Raw genomic sequence first — 15,287 nt, 5'->3', positions numbered from 1 at the left:
TTGTCTCCCCTACCTAAAGTTATTTAGTAAATGTGTTATTTTTTCCTTTGTTCAGTGTCAGTTCGTTGTCATGATCATTTGCATCAGCAGTGGTATGTGGCCTACATGTCAGGTGTCCCAGCCTTGTTTCCTGTGCTTCCCCTGAGTGTCTTGGATTTATTTCTGCATTTGCTTTGACCTCGCCTGGACTTTTGGATTTGCTTATTGCCTGCTCCTTGACTAATTTTGTTTGCTTGTCTTGGACTGCCTTCCCAATTTGGACCTCTGCCTGCCTGACTATCCATGTAAGCCTTTCCCGTAATAAATTACTGAACTGCATCTGCTCTGCCTCTAGTCTGCATTTGGGTCCTATTCCTTGTGTACCCTGCTCCCTTGTGTGATATCCACTAAGTCAAAGAGAGCAGTTTTTCATATCAGGGTTTGCTTCATTTCAGGCTGATCTCTTCTAATTAGAGGTACTTGATTATTCAACCAGTTGTTACAGCATACGGTTTCTATGTTTGACAAAATATATTTTTGCGAAATGGTTTTTGGTTAATGTTCTTGTATGACTCGATTTGAGCAAGATTTAGTCAGAAGTCTCATACAGATGTGGACTGCATGATTCAACCCATAATATGATATACGCATATATAACAGGTCAATAAAATAATGAAGATAGTTCATGTATGTATGAGTGTGGCATGGCAGACCAATTGTTATTAACAATGGATTGTGCAAATGATAAGACTTGTTTGTTTCATGCAGAAATGCATTGTTAATAGCCAGCGGCCTATTTGAAAGTTTTTGGACTGGTTTTCCATGTTTAACAACCAAAAAAAATTCCAAAAAGTATATTAGCAACATTCTCCTTTCCACCTTGCATTCCTGGAGTGACCAGGTGAAAAGTCATATTAGGATTTATTTATTGCAATCATTGCAGAATTAAATATTTATTAGTGTAGCACATTGCACTAAATCATAGTATTGCAGTGCATTGTGTTGCAATAGGGCAGAAGCAAATCATATCCATGTGCTGGATGCTTAAAGATGTACATATATGCATTGCATCATTTGCTTATCAACATGAGAATCATACCCATGTAGACAAAGACAGCAAGAAAGCAAAACATGAACCAGTTTTCACCATGATGGTCTCATTTTTCTTAAGCCATTATGGTATACTATCACATCTATTTTGAGGTTGATATTTTACTCTACATGTAAGGGCTTTATGTTGTCTTTCACAAACCATTTACATGGCTCTTGCAGACTCGAGCCAAGTCACACTAGCATCCACAGCATCTAGCCTTTTAAAATGACTGAATCCAACGTATCCTCCTGAATCTGCTACACCTTTGTCACTTGGGCACCATGATCTTATTATCCGGCTCCATAAAGAGCTTGTTCCTAGCTTGTTAGAAAGACATTACATCTAAATGATCATTGCCCATACAGGTTACAACAGGCTCTTTCTAGAGACTGTTAGAGGAAACAGAGGGCACATAACAAGATACATAAGAGAGGGTGTAAATGGAAAAACCGCATTGGATAATAGATGAATTATCCATACTCTGACCCAGAAAGAGGATGATGGGGGTGAGACAGGGCAAGGACAAAGGATGAGCCAGCATGAGGAAAAAGCATACATGGCTCAAATATGAAAATGCCCCACACAATTCAGAGATGAAAGCTACAATAAACAGTGATCAAACATGCATAATGAAATACACTTGAAACAATTGCCAATATACAGTACTTTATTAAGAGTAAGGCAAAATAATGCTATTTAAAGGAAAGAAGAGAGAAAAGGAGGCCATAAAGTGAGAAATTGTACATGAGACAGCAAGTATAAGAGAATGAGAGGGAGAGGCTTGCAGCCACTAATCCCAAAAGAAAAACATTCCGATTAGACTTATCCTTTTCTCTGAGGATTAGAAGCTTTGATAAAACCTTCAACCCCAACCAAAATCAATTTAGTCAGGGTGTAACATTCACAAGCAATATCTTCCATTTTTTCCCCATAGACAAACCTCTAAGAGTGAAGCCCTGTGAAATGAGCAAGTATTTTATTTTGTCTTATTTTAGCCACTTTTTAAGACTTCTTCTCTCAAAAGCTTCTCTGACTGAGCCTGATTAGAGCATGTCCAAACAGCAGGCCGCAATGTAAACGACAGTGATTCAGTGGATTTGTGGTATTCACTCAACTTGTTAGACAAAATATTAAATTGCAATCAGATAGGGCTGCGTTACTCTTTATTGTGAATTTTTTTTTAATCTGCCAAAGGAGATTCTCTTGAAAAGCTGGAGGGCCCTCGAGTGCGGGAGACTGTAATCAAAACAAGTAAGAGGACACAGTGTTTGTCAAAGTTGTCAGTCCTTGAATCACAAAAACGCTTTCGATTTGTTCTTGTTTGTGGCTACAATAGGTCTCTTTATACCCTTAAACATTTGAAACTGAAGGTTTGAATTGTCTTTTATGGCCGTATCTATTTACAAAATTAATGTTAGAGTAGGTCTTATCTTGCTGTACCTGATACATAATTTTGTACATTTTTCAGTAGATTCTTATATTCTTTTTGCAATTCATAGGATTCTGAACCTATGCCAAGAAAGTATGCATGCATCAGGTAAGGAGATTGCATAAAGCTCAGCACATTTTCTGTGTGTACTACAGGATTTATAAATAATTATTTCATAGCAGATTTTTTCAGATTTGATCTCATCCACTTTCTGTAAATGATCCAAAGCTGACCTTGGGTAAAAGTTTGGTTTTGCCCTAAGGCAATCTACCTTGACTGCTGCTGTAGAACCATACCAGTGTGTGTGTGTTTGCTCCCCTTTCACAACAAATCACCAGAGAAAAACTCATTTTTTTCCCACCGTGGTACAATGTTGGAGTTTAAGCTTGAGTCTTAACTGTGCTTGGCAAGCAGAACACACAGTGTAGCACAAGTCCTGATAGACCCGGCAACTAAAGCTAATCACTGCAAAGACATGACACATGTCTGCCTTTGCCCACACAAACTTTTCACATGCAAATGCAGTCCTGCACGCACACAAATGCACACAGGACACACACTATTAACAGAAGGGGGATGCAGAAGAGCGAAGGAATGTACTTCCAACCAAATTGGATTAAGAGTGTCATCTAATATGGAACAAGCACGAGAGGGTTCCCTTGGAACTTTGCGGTAAAGGGATAGCGGCATTGAAAAATGAGCAGCATGCTTCTTGGTTAGGAGACAATTCAGATTCATCACGGATGGGAGAGCAGGGGGGCGAGAGGGGAGGAGAATGGAGAGAGGCCTCTACATCCAGAGAGATGATCCTCCTTTTGAGCACCCATCCGATCATGATCAGTGCCCACGCTTCGATACATGCGGACAGCCTAAAAATATGAGAACAGATGATGCATAGGACCACTCTGTCTCTACTCTTCCGACTCTCTCGCTTTCTCATTTCCCTCCTATCCCTCCTCTGTCCCTGTTTATCCCTTTCTTTGCAATTTCCTCCCTTAGCACTGACTATGCGTTTGTGAATTTGCAGTGCAAGCATTCTCTGCTCGCCCATTCGCTTCTCATATATTCTCCATCTGTTCATACGGGCCCATTTGATGCAGTCTGTCCCTGGGGTGGGCAGAACCTCAGGGGCAGCTGGGGGCGTCGATACCCACTGGCATACCCATTATACTGCCCAAGGCGTGCCCATGGTAGAGAATGACCAAGTGTCCTTCACCATGGAAATAAGCCTGCAACAAATGAGGAGCAATAAGACCATGGGTAAGCATAGTTTGGAGATCACAGATAACTAAAACAAAATAAGAGGGTGGTGTGTGTGGCGATTCATGGGAAAACTTCCAGTACTTCTTTACATGTATATCATATTCCAGTTTGGCTCAAAATTAAAACTAAAACAGTTTATTGTATATTCTGGGTGACTACTGAAAATGAAACTGTATATAATGTGCATTATATTTGTATAGTTATAGTAAGTGCAATTCAGTGACATGAAACCAGGCCCACTAGACTTAAAAACAGTTCATATTGACAGATGAAACAGGTAAAGGTGAGGCTGCATTTTGTATGCAGCACCTGCGGCTCCAAAGGTGCAAGGTTAACTGTGCTACATAGGATTGGACAGGTGGTGTGCATAGAGTGAAAGCACATAAGTGTGTCAGCACAGTGCTGTCAACCTGTTAAGTGGTAGTAGTGCGTGTGTGTGTGTGTAGGTACATACATGCTGTAAAGAGATGTTAAGGAGCTTGTTCCATCATGTTGATGAGCTCTGTAATGCAATGTAGTGGCGATTCCCCGATAGAAGTGAGGATGCTTTCCAGAATATCATCTCCATTATCTATGTATACATTAACCTTGAGCACAGTGGTGGGCAAGTGAAATGCTCCACACACATACACACACACAGCAAACATCCACGCATTCATACCTTGAGGATACAATGCGTATTGGTGAGAAAGACTGAATACAAACACAGCTTTTGTTGGTTTACAAGAAAACTCCACAGGGCTCCTTTAAGGCCAAGATCCAACATAAGAGTATGTGGACCTGACTGGTAAAATATAACTAACTGCCTGCTAAAAATCTGTTGACTTCCAATAACCGAAGTTCAGTGATGTACAAATGTACTCCTAATCAGGGATGGATCATGGTCCCATGATGTCTTTCGGATGAGTTTGTTGGCAAAGTTTATGTCAAGCTCTGAGGGATATGCAGCGGAGAGTTCATTTACCTTATCGACCATGACATCACTATTAGATGCCTGATCTGACAAACAGAACTCACAAAACAGAGACATGGGTCATGGGTTCCCTCTGCCAATCTTTGGTTGGTTTTTGAATGGGGTTTTAGATCCCTGAAATAAGGTCTGTGGTCTGTGGCTTGAGACCTTATTTTACAACAGATGTATGTATTCTATACATCATCTTCAAAAAGAAACCATTTCATTATTTTTATTCCCTTTAATATTGCCTTTGTTTAATCTTGCCTTCTGTATTTTCTTATGCTCTATCAAGTGAATATAAAAACATTCTATGTAATTGTAAAGTATAATCAGATTACTTAAAGATTAGACAATTTTACAAATAGTATAAACAGCAATATTAAATGATAACCACTAAACAGTGTGCTAGTGTGTAACAACACCACAATGTGCATTTAGTACACTTGTTCATTTGGGCTAGCTAATAAGCTCTCAATGAGGTTTTTATTCCCATGGCCAGCATCCCATGTTTTGAACTAATAGCATCAATAGATAGCTAGCTAGTAGCTTTGATTTAAGTATCATGACTATGGCATACTGTTTTAACATTTATTCAACTCACTGTAGCTAGATATCCCTTTATCTTATACCACAAACTAACTAGTTAAGTTGTGTGCCACCTAACTTAGACTGCTGAGTTTTAGGCCGATAGCTAGTTAACTACCTGGCTTTTAATTTGGTTGTAATTTATGTTAACAAGCTGAATCATATGGGCAGCTAGCTAGAGAAAATTAAGTTAAATTAGTTAAAATAAAGGGATAGCTAGTTACGGTAAGTCAATAACGAATGGCTTGCCATAATATGACGCCCTTCAAACTGTCCTGTTATGCAGAATGAGCTGACTTGTTGGTAAATATTGTATCATGTCACAGCATATAGTAGCGTGCCAACCAGTGGCCCAGTTGTACAGAGGCACTGTACTCTCCGAGAAGCTCTCGTTTTAAGCATGCACTGTATGCACCAAGGGGCCAGGTGTAATGCTCGATGTATGCACTGAGAAGCCTGGGGGCCCTAGTGGTCAACTCACACTGTAAGCACTGGGGGGCCCTAGTGGTCAGCTCACGCTTTAAGCACCGATGGGCCTCACATTGTAAGCGCTGTAGGGCCTTGGGCCCTAGTGGTCAGCTCATGCTTCAAGGACAGAGGGGCCCAGGGACCCTCATACTGTAGGTGCCGAGGGGCCCAGGGGCCCTAGTGGTCAGATTACGCTTTAAATACCAAGGGTCACATTGTAAGCACTTAGGGGTCTGGGGGTCCCCAGTGGTTAGCTCACACTATAAGCACCCAGTTACTCTCTAATGCATCTTTTTGTATTCGCTGGGTCGCTTTGAAAAGACAGATGTAACCATATCTAAATCCCATCAACATTTTTGATCATTCAGGGCAGATAGCAGGGTTGCAGACTAGTGTGCTGTTGCTAAAGAAGTGGAACCAGAAGCATCCCTTAGAGAGAAATATTGCATAATGAACCGATCTCTCAGTCAAGATCCTCTATTATCAAGGACACACTGCAAGCCTGGTAATACTTCCATTTTAGTATGTGTGTGTGTGTGTGTGTGTGTGTGTGTGTGTGTGTGTGTGTACCACTGAGCAGAATACGGCATGATCCAAGGTTCACCATAGTTATAATGTCATATTGATCGAGATGCATTCACTGTGGGATGAGGCATTGTGAAGGTCTCCACATACAGGTAAACATCCCTCTTTAAAAACAGAGCAAACACAACAAATGAGCCATAGTCAGATCCTTAGTGAATGTGTCTAAGAGGTTGTGAATTGCTGTCAGATCAGATAAGGTGTGCTTCAACTTGACAAAGAGCGTATGTGTTTTGATGCCGACGTAAACCAATGCAAACGAGGGCTCTGACAGATTGTAACCAATGGTAACCACAGCGAGTAGCACGCTATTGCAATTAGGGCCTGTGGAGGTCCTCTGGGACACACACACACACTTGAGTCTTTACACATTTTTGTGCCTGCAAACACACACACCAACAAACATCCAAAAATATAGTATGAGACATTTTTTTAGCAGGAAAACAACAGCAATTCCATCTGTGTTTAGTGAAAAATGATAACTGCCATGCATAATACGCAATGACAAGCCCGCATGCACACATGCAGGTGAACCTGCACACACATGCAGTGAAGACATGTTTCCATTATGAGGTTTGTTGCTAAAGCAGCATTAGTTGTAATTGGTTTCCTGTGATGGAGAGTTGCAGGAGGGGTAAAGAAGGGTTTATAACTGAACTGTAAACAACCTTTTATTTCTTGTGTGTGAGGGGGACACAGGGAAACCGCATGTTCATTTCTCTGCACCGTTAAAAATACAGAGAGGATAACGTGTTTGTGCATATAGCATGAGATCCGGCAGATGTAGCTGATGGCCGTTTAACAACCTCCATTTTTAAATGTGGTAAGTAAGGGGGATGTGAGCAGCCCTCACTGCAAGTTGCCCTTTCAAGCTTTTGCTTTTCAACTATGAAATTTGAATCAGACTGTGATGAGTGTGCGCAGAATTTAAAAACTATCCCCCACTTTGTTTTCTTTAGCACTTTAATTCATTGGCCATAAGGCACTGTGTTTGACATTGTGATGAATACCACCGTGATTATTATGGTAAATTAATTAGATATGTGACTTGGCAGATGCTTTTATCCAAAGCGTTTTACATTTCAGTGAATGCAAAGATTTAAAGTATAATAAGTGCGGAAGGGCTTCTCAAACCTATTCAAAGGTGATGCTAAGGCATGCATGAAATTCAGCAACTTAGATGTTTGTTTTTTTTCCGGAATTGTTTTTTTTTATTCTATGTACAAGCTGCCTAGCTGAGCACCACAGCTGACTTAGTTACAGGTGTTATGCCTGTCTAGTTTTCTGTTCTAGCATGCCATATGTACAGTTTATAATGATAACGACTGCAGATTTACCACTCAAAATTAATAGTAATTTTTCATACAATGGGCTTTCGATTTCAGGGTTCTAATTTTTCAGTGTTGTAATGTAACTAAGTACATTTACTTAAGTACTATTTAAAGGTACATTGTATGCTACTTTGTACTTCTACTCCACTACATTTGAGGCAAATGTTGTACTTTTTACTCCACTGCATTTGCATAATGAGTACTTTTACTGGTACTTTAAGTATATTTTGACGTTAATACTTTTGCTAATTTAATGAAGTAAGATTTTGAATGCAGGACTTTTACTTGTAACAGTATTTTTACACTGTGGCATTGCTACTTTTAGTAATATATTACTTACTTAGTACTATTATTAGTACTTCTTCCACCACTGTCATTTTTAGCTGAAAATCATTCTCCAGCTGACTTTTATTATTATTGCAGGTTATTTATTATGTATTGCAGGTTTGCTCTGGTATTATAAAACAGTATTATAAATTAAAATGTAATTTAAATGTTTCAGGTTCTAATATAACCCTGTTTGATTTGCTTGCTTACTGTAGAAAAACACTTGGATAAGCAACACATATATTTGTATGTTCACAACATAAATATGTGTGAATATACATACATAGTAATATAAAATATATATCTAACTTTTACAAGAGAAAAGGCTTTGAGGATGTGGTTTAAACCAATGAGTTTGGCTGGCGTGTAAACTTTCCTAAAGCCAATGAATAGCAGGAGAGAGCAACTCTAAACTCAGCATCTTGGCTTCCACACAGCGGATGTCTGAATATCTTTCTTACTGGAGTCTCATGCACAACAATTCAACACATGGAGAAATCCAAAGCTTTACTGGACTACCGTGCCTAGTTAAGGTTGCTAAACTGTGATTTGAGAATTGCTTTTGGGATGGGTTTTTGTATTTTCACCAACACATACAGTAAACATATCCACTCATGTATGCTGTTCTTGACAGCATACAAGAGTTTCCCCTCTGGGATCAATAAAGTATTTCTGATTCTAGCTATATCCAACGACAAATAATGTCACCTGAGATAACTAAAGAGAAGTTTTACTTCTGTAATAAAAATTATAATCTGTATAAATCTCCCTGTTGTCATTTGACCAAATAGTAACACAGTAACACAAGTTTACTTAACAGTGGCTGGTGAGCAGCACAAGTGCAACTCTCTATGCCCTATCTTTATTGTAGTTCTAACAACATATCAATTACCTCTCACTGCTGCAGTCAAGCAATGAATGGAACCTTTCATTTCAGCGCAAATGTAATAGCAAAGACTTGCTGAAATGCTAACCCCGTCACCTTCCTGACCTTGACGGTTACATTTAGGCAGCGCATATGTGTATGTGGCATTCCAACAGCATGTATTAACAAAGTTTTCCAACCCCAAGAGAAAAAATATATAATTTCTTTCTCCCTCTAAAGAAAGAACAGCAGTGACTCTGTTTACATGTACATAGCCATTACCAATCCAGGCTCCAGTGCCAAGGTAAAAGAGAAGGCAATGATACGGAATTTATCCAAAGCAGGAAGAGCGGGTTTTTCAATCTCCATGGATAATGTGATGTGGCATGGCCAGATTGTAGAGCCAATGCTTTTGTTGGAAATGCTTCATTGTAAGATGAATATATGAGAGACAATAAAGCCTCCAGAGATGCTGGTTCCCAGAGGAGTTCCTGAAGGTAGCAGCACCCTACATCATAAAATAAATCCAGCTACTGAGTATGCACTATAGTATACCTCACGTACTCATTGAGTACCCATTAAGTAATAGACATCAAATGCTCTGTTCAGTTGCTCTGTCATGCTGACTTGAATGCACACATAATAGGACACATAGGACATGTAATAGCACTACAACATGATTTGGCATTTGTTAATGATCTGTCGTTCTGTGGCTTTCTCCTCTTGAGTTAATTAGAGATGATGGGCAGATGGTCTGCGTATCTACAGTACGTGTGGTAGGGACAGGTGTTGATAGCTCACCCCTGCCGGGAAGCATGGGACACATTGTTAAAAAAGAAATAGAATGGAATGTCGAGAGGAAATAGAGAACAGGAAAGAAATTGGAAACATGTTGTACATTATGAATAACTTAGTATAAGGCCTAAGTTCATAATATTCATAATATCACAAACATTTTGTTTTGTTTACTTACATATATATATACACACACATATATTTACACACACATATTTGATTGAATGATTGTTGGGGTGATTGTGGCTTAGTAGTAGAGCGTGTCGGCCACCAATCGGAAGGCCGGCGGTAAAAAGTTCTGGTGCGTGCCCTGCCTCTACAGGCTTTTTGAAATTCTCCATGTGTCAGTGCTAACAAACAGCACCAGCTTTTTTGAAAGATACACATAAATGGGCATGTGTCCGCATACATACATGCAGAAATGTGCTCACATATGTAGATGCCAATGCAGAGGCATATACACACATACAGAGGTCTGTTTGTGAGGATATCATACTGCTTCCCACTACCCCTAAGGCACCAAAGCCACACACACTTGCATTTTCTACCTTTCTCTCTCACACAAATACACATAAAATCTGATCTCAATTATTTTATGCTGTCATTTCCAATTGATACATTACAGTGTTAGGGATGCCTAATTTTGGACTCAGTTCTCCAGTGGTGGTGAATAATGAAAAGCTTTGTAGAGTAGAAAGCCCAGAGCTCATTGTGTAACGTCTGCCAGTCTGGGCTGACTAACCAAATCGGTCATGAGTGTGACAGACTTGTTTACCAAATCTTTCGACAAGGGAAACATTATGCAACTGTTTGTGTGTGTGTGTGTCTGTCTTCATGTATGAAGCTCCATGACGGACATGTAAGAGATAACATTATGAGGCAGAGGCAGGGAACACCACCAAAGAACTCCAAATAACAAGGATTTCCTCCACCAAGTCCCTTAATTTCTATATCAGGGGACATGGGGGAGTATTATTGTAATTATGTAAGTAGTTATATATACACTGTGCACTGACTGCATTGTCAGCTGATCAGATGCTAGTAATTTACATAGCCCTGGTATACAGCGTTACAACAGACATGTACATTGTTGCTACAAAAAAAATGTTTTGGACTCCAAGAATCTGCCTGGGGTAAAACGCCCGACTATTAGAAATAGAGCCTAATTTTATATATGTTGATTTGGCAAGCAACACAAATAGCCTGTTTTCTGTTGAGTGCAGCCATTAAAAAATGGTTCTACACTGGGAGTAAAGCTGGTTAGGCATGTATAGCCTTCATATCTTTGATTTTCTCAAAAGAATTTATTGTAAACAATAGGATTTTGCAAAAACGTTGGTCTTGGAAAGCTTGACGAACTTTTCGAGATCCTTGTACAATGAAAATTAAAAATACAATGTGTTCTCCAGCAGATTACAGCAGCTTTCATATGGAGACAACATTAGAGCCATGAATCACAGGTGTATTGTCGTCATTATAATGCCACTGTATAAGGACTCTAACAGCACAATCACAGCGACCAGCCCAAATGCTGTGTCGTGTGCACACAGGCAATGTTCCAAGCACATTTGTTACTTTTGTTAATTTAAGCACGGAGAACATTCACATGACACAAAAGGGTTGGGTGAAGTGGAATGTATGTTGTTGAATCATTATCTTCTCAGCCAGACACATTACTCTCAAGTCTCTCAAACCTGTTGAACAGCTTTGGCAATTTCAATATCATTGCACGTGATGAAAACCAAGCTCACCAATAGGAGAGAAGAACCCAGACTGGTGCAAGTATTGTATATGTAGGGCTTTTTTTTGTTGTTGTTGTTTTTATTTCTCACAAAGAGACTTTGGAATGTATGTGTGTATTTCAAATACATAAATATCTGATTGCAAAACCTTATTTAATGACTTTGAGGTACAGGTGCATAATCAGCAACTCATTTGCATTTTCTCACCATTGTTCTCCTCACTTTCTATGATGTAAATCGCACTAAGAAGTTTCCTCATCACAAGAGGACCTTATTTAATGCCATATAAGGGAAGCTGCAAAAAACAACACAACATATAGGGACATGAAATCCTGGGTAAAATCAGTTTAAATCTGTCTACTCCTTTGAAAGAAATCTGGGTATCTTTCAGTGGAAATTTGCAAAAAACTGAAAATGATGAGTCTTAAATATATGGCACCATAGATTTGCTGCCTGAGAGTTTTTTTTTTCCAGACAGGCTCTTCTGTGTTACAGTATCTATAAGCAAACCCAAATGTTGTCTAGATAATCCTTACACTAATTAAGTATTGTATCTTAAACAATTCTTGAATTTTGCACCGTGTTACATTTCCTTTTAATACAGTTGGCCCTGGAGAGAAATAGAGAAAAGTTATAGTAACCTAAACAAAGCCTGTTATGAGGATTAATTTGCCTCCACACAAAGCTTTATACTTGTTTGCATTTCTTTTGCTCTGATGTTCTGTCAGGGTAATGGGCCACATACGTAATAATGCAAACAGCATAGAAAAGCTATTATGAAGCACATTGAATAATAGATGCTTGCTATAATGAGTACAGCAAGCTGTTTAAAAACTAGTGCTGGCTAGCTGTAAAAAGCCATTCATTAAGAGTTCATGCCTAAAAGGAAATTAAATTCTTCATTAAATTTCTGTCAGAAAATAGCAGATTGCTTTCCTAAACAGAGAGGTATCTTTAAGACTCACTGCATACTGCTATGATTACAGGACTGTGGTAGTTTAGGTGTTGTCACTTCCTGGTTTATTTTGGTGGTATTCTTCTTCCCTTGTGTGTTTTTACTTCCTGTCTGTGTTTTCCCTCCAGTTTTGATTGTTGGTCCTCCCTTGATTGTTTGCACCTGTGTCCCGTTGTCTCACCTCCCCTAGGGTATTTAGTCTAGGTCTTTTCTTTGTTCTGTATTGGATCATCGTTGTACACATGGTGTTGGTCCTGCCACATGTATTTACTGTGAGTTTGTATTGGATTCTTTGTTCTCCTGTGGACCTTGTTTGGATTTTTGGATTTTGCCTGCTCCCCTGTGAACTGTGTTCCCACCTTGGACTCACTCCCCTGCTTTCACCTATGTTAGCCGGTACTTATCTGCCTTTTGTCCGCTCATTACCTGTCTGCTTACTGTTCTGCCCGTACTTGCCTGCATACCACCCCACATAAACACGGTAGTCATCTGGCTACTTTTCCCTGAGACTGCTTCCTCGTCATCTGCTTTTGGGTCCACATACCTCTATATAGCACCCCTTACGACAAGGACAGACCTGTTTCCAGTGACTGTACACAAGAATAACACTGCACAATCATCCCTTTTACTGTAAAAACAAAGTCAGAAGTTCTTAAGTAAGTTATTAGTGAAAGTAAAGGAAATAAAAATGTTTGATCAATCATTCCTCTCTTCACATTACAAGCTGTGATTAAATGAAAAATGCTTGATAAATTCTGACATTACTTCTCAAATGACATCAGAGACGCTGTGAGATATGAGCTGCCGCTTCACCCACAGTAAATGGACTGAGTGGATGGCTCTATGTGGTGTGCAAACTGGTGAAGTGAATGTGGAGGAGAATGTTCTTTTGCTAGAGGCACATTATGCTGTGTATCTGTAAGCTGTGTATTTATGAGTTGGCATCCTGCAGAGTTCACCGAGAGGTCAGCATTGTAGATGGCTACTTTCTTTGAGCCTTCTGTTCACTCGGGTGTCAAAGGAGAGAGAGAGAATACAGGAATGCAAAGCGCACATCAGATATCCAGAGCATAGAATAATTAAAATTCCCCTCATTAGGTTTAGGATTTCTTGTGCATAATTTAATGTTTTACAAAATGTTTTGGCCTAAACTAGGGGTTTTCAAAGTCTGACAATGTGTCTTCCTTTTTCGATTGCCAGTTTGTGGTCACTGAGCCTGTACTTCTGTCTGATCCGTCTCTGCTTTCTATCTCTGACAGTAGAGAGAAATTCTGCCAATTCATAATCTCTTTTTAGGGCCAGATAACATTCTGATCTACTTTTAGTTTCTTCTTTCCAATGTTCCAAATAGGTTTCTTTACATTACATTATAATTTGGTTTACTCTGATTGGTGTTTGGAAAGCAGTGCTGCTGTTGAGACTGGTCAGATTGTGTCTGAGAGGGGCAGTTAGTCTCAGCACTATTATTACTATTCTTTGTCCTGCTTCTATTTGGGGGATTAACATGCTCTAAGATTTAGAACTACAGTTTCCATGATTTGATGGGTCTTTTTAGACTAAATTTGTTTACACGTTGGCAAACTGAACTGTTAAAAGTATGCCAAATTAGCTATTAGCTGTTCCTGTTTACAATGTTCACATGGATGTAGAGACAACTCTCACTGGATTACACTGATACTGAAGTAAACATAAAAGTGTGATGATTCTCAGGCAATTTCTGGAGTTATAAGGAGCATCTTTTTCCTATGATTTCTAAGCAGATTTGGACATTTGTTCGCAATGGAAAGATGATGTGATCCTCTGGAAGTGTAAGTCACACTGAATCTAAAAATATGTGTATCATGTATGTGTGTTCAAATTTGTCTGAGTTATGACTATGTGAAGGAGTACGAAATTTGACGCTAATTGTGGCAAACAAGCGCAATAGTTATTTTTAAGTACCTTAATTTCCTCCATGAGCTGTGTGTCCAACTGCTGAGCGTGTTGATAAGCATGCCAAACTACAATAACTAACTTCCCATTGATTTTAGAACACCAGCATGCACCTGACTCTTTCACCTCACAGTGTCTTTGCCTCAGGTTTCTCCCTCTGTGCCTCCCCTTCAACTCTAGGAGGAGGAAGAAAGAAGACAAAAAATCACAAACAATGTTACATGTATAAAATAAATACATTAAAGGTAAGGCAAAAGAAACTCCAAAATAAAATGACTAGATTCATAATCATACTCAAAGCACAGATTTTAGCTAAAAACAATAATGTACAACTATTTAATCATATCCCTTGAAGCCTAAATGCTTCTTTTGTAATGTCAAACCATAAGTCTTTCCAGTCATACCCCAACATAATCGCATTATTATTGGTGTTAGAGCATTCATATTATATTTGGATCAAAAGATGAAGCTTGAACCTTTAATCGCTCTGTAATTAATGTGTGGATTTCAAATGATTAGTCATGTGTTATGCCGACAAGCATAGACCGCTGCAGACCAAGTGTAAATACTTTACATCCATTTTATTTTCGGTTACGGAAAGCTCATCTGAGCCCACATTATTTTCTTGCTTAAATTAAGGAAATACTCAAAGCCTTATGAATTATGGATCAGTTTTCCATCCACCTCTTCCTAGTAGAGTTGAATGAGCCAAAATCACTCCAGTTTCCGGTCTCTTGCCATAATGGCATGCAAGCCATTAGCACTTTTCCCTAATGCCTAATTGTTCTTCAGTAATAATGTCATTAGAAAAAGTGTTTTAGGTAAGGGCTGCTCATATCTTGGACCTAGTTCAATGACATATATTGTGTTTTTCATTTTTTTTAAACATGTCTGCTAATTTGTTTTCTTGCATTGACTGTGATCCCTTATTAATTGACTCTTTTGTCCTTCTCCCAGTCTGAGCTTCTCTGCTTGCCTGCTTTTCC

Source organism: Siniperca chuatsi, linkage group LG17 (genome assembly GCF_020085105.1).
Source record: "Siniperca chuatsi isolate FFG_IHB_CAS linkage group LG17, ASM2008510v1, whole genome shotgun sequence".
NCBI lineage: Eukaryota > Metazoa > Chordata > Actinopteri > Centrarchiformes > Sinipercidae > Siniperca > Siniperca chuatsi.
The sequence above is the reverse complement of the archived record's forward strand: the minus strand, read 5'-3'. Positions refer to the sequence as shown.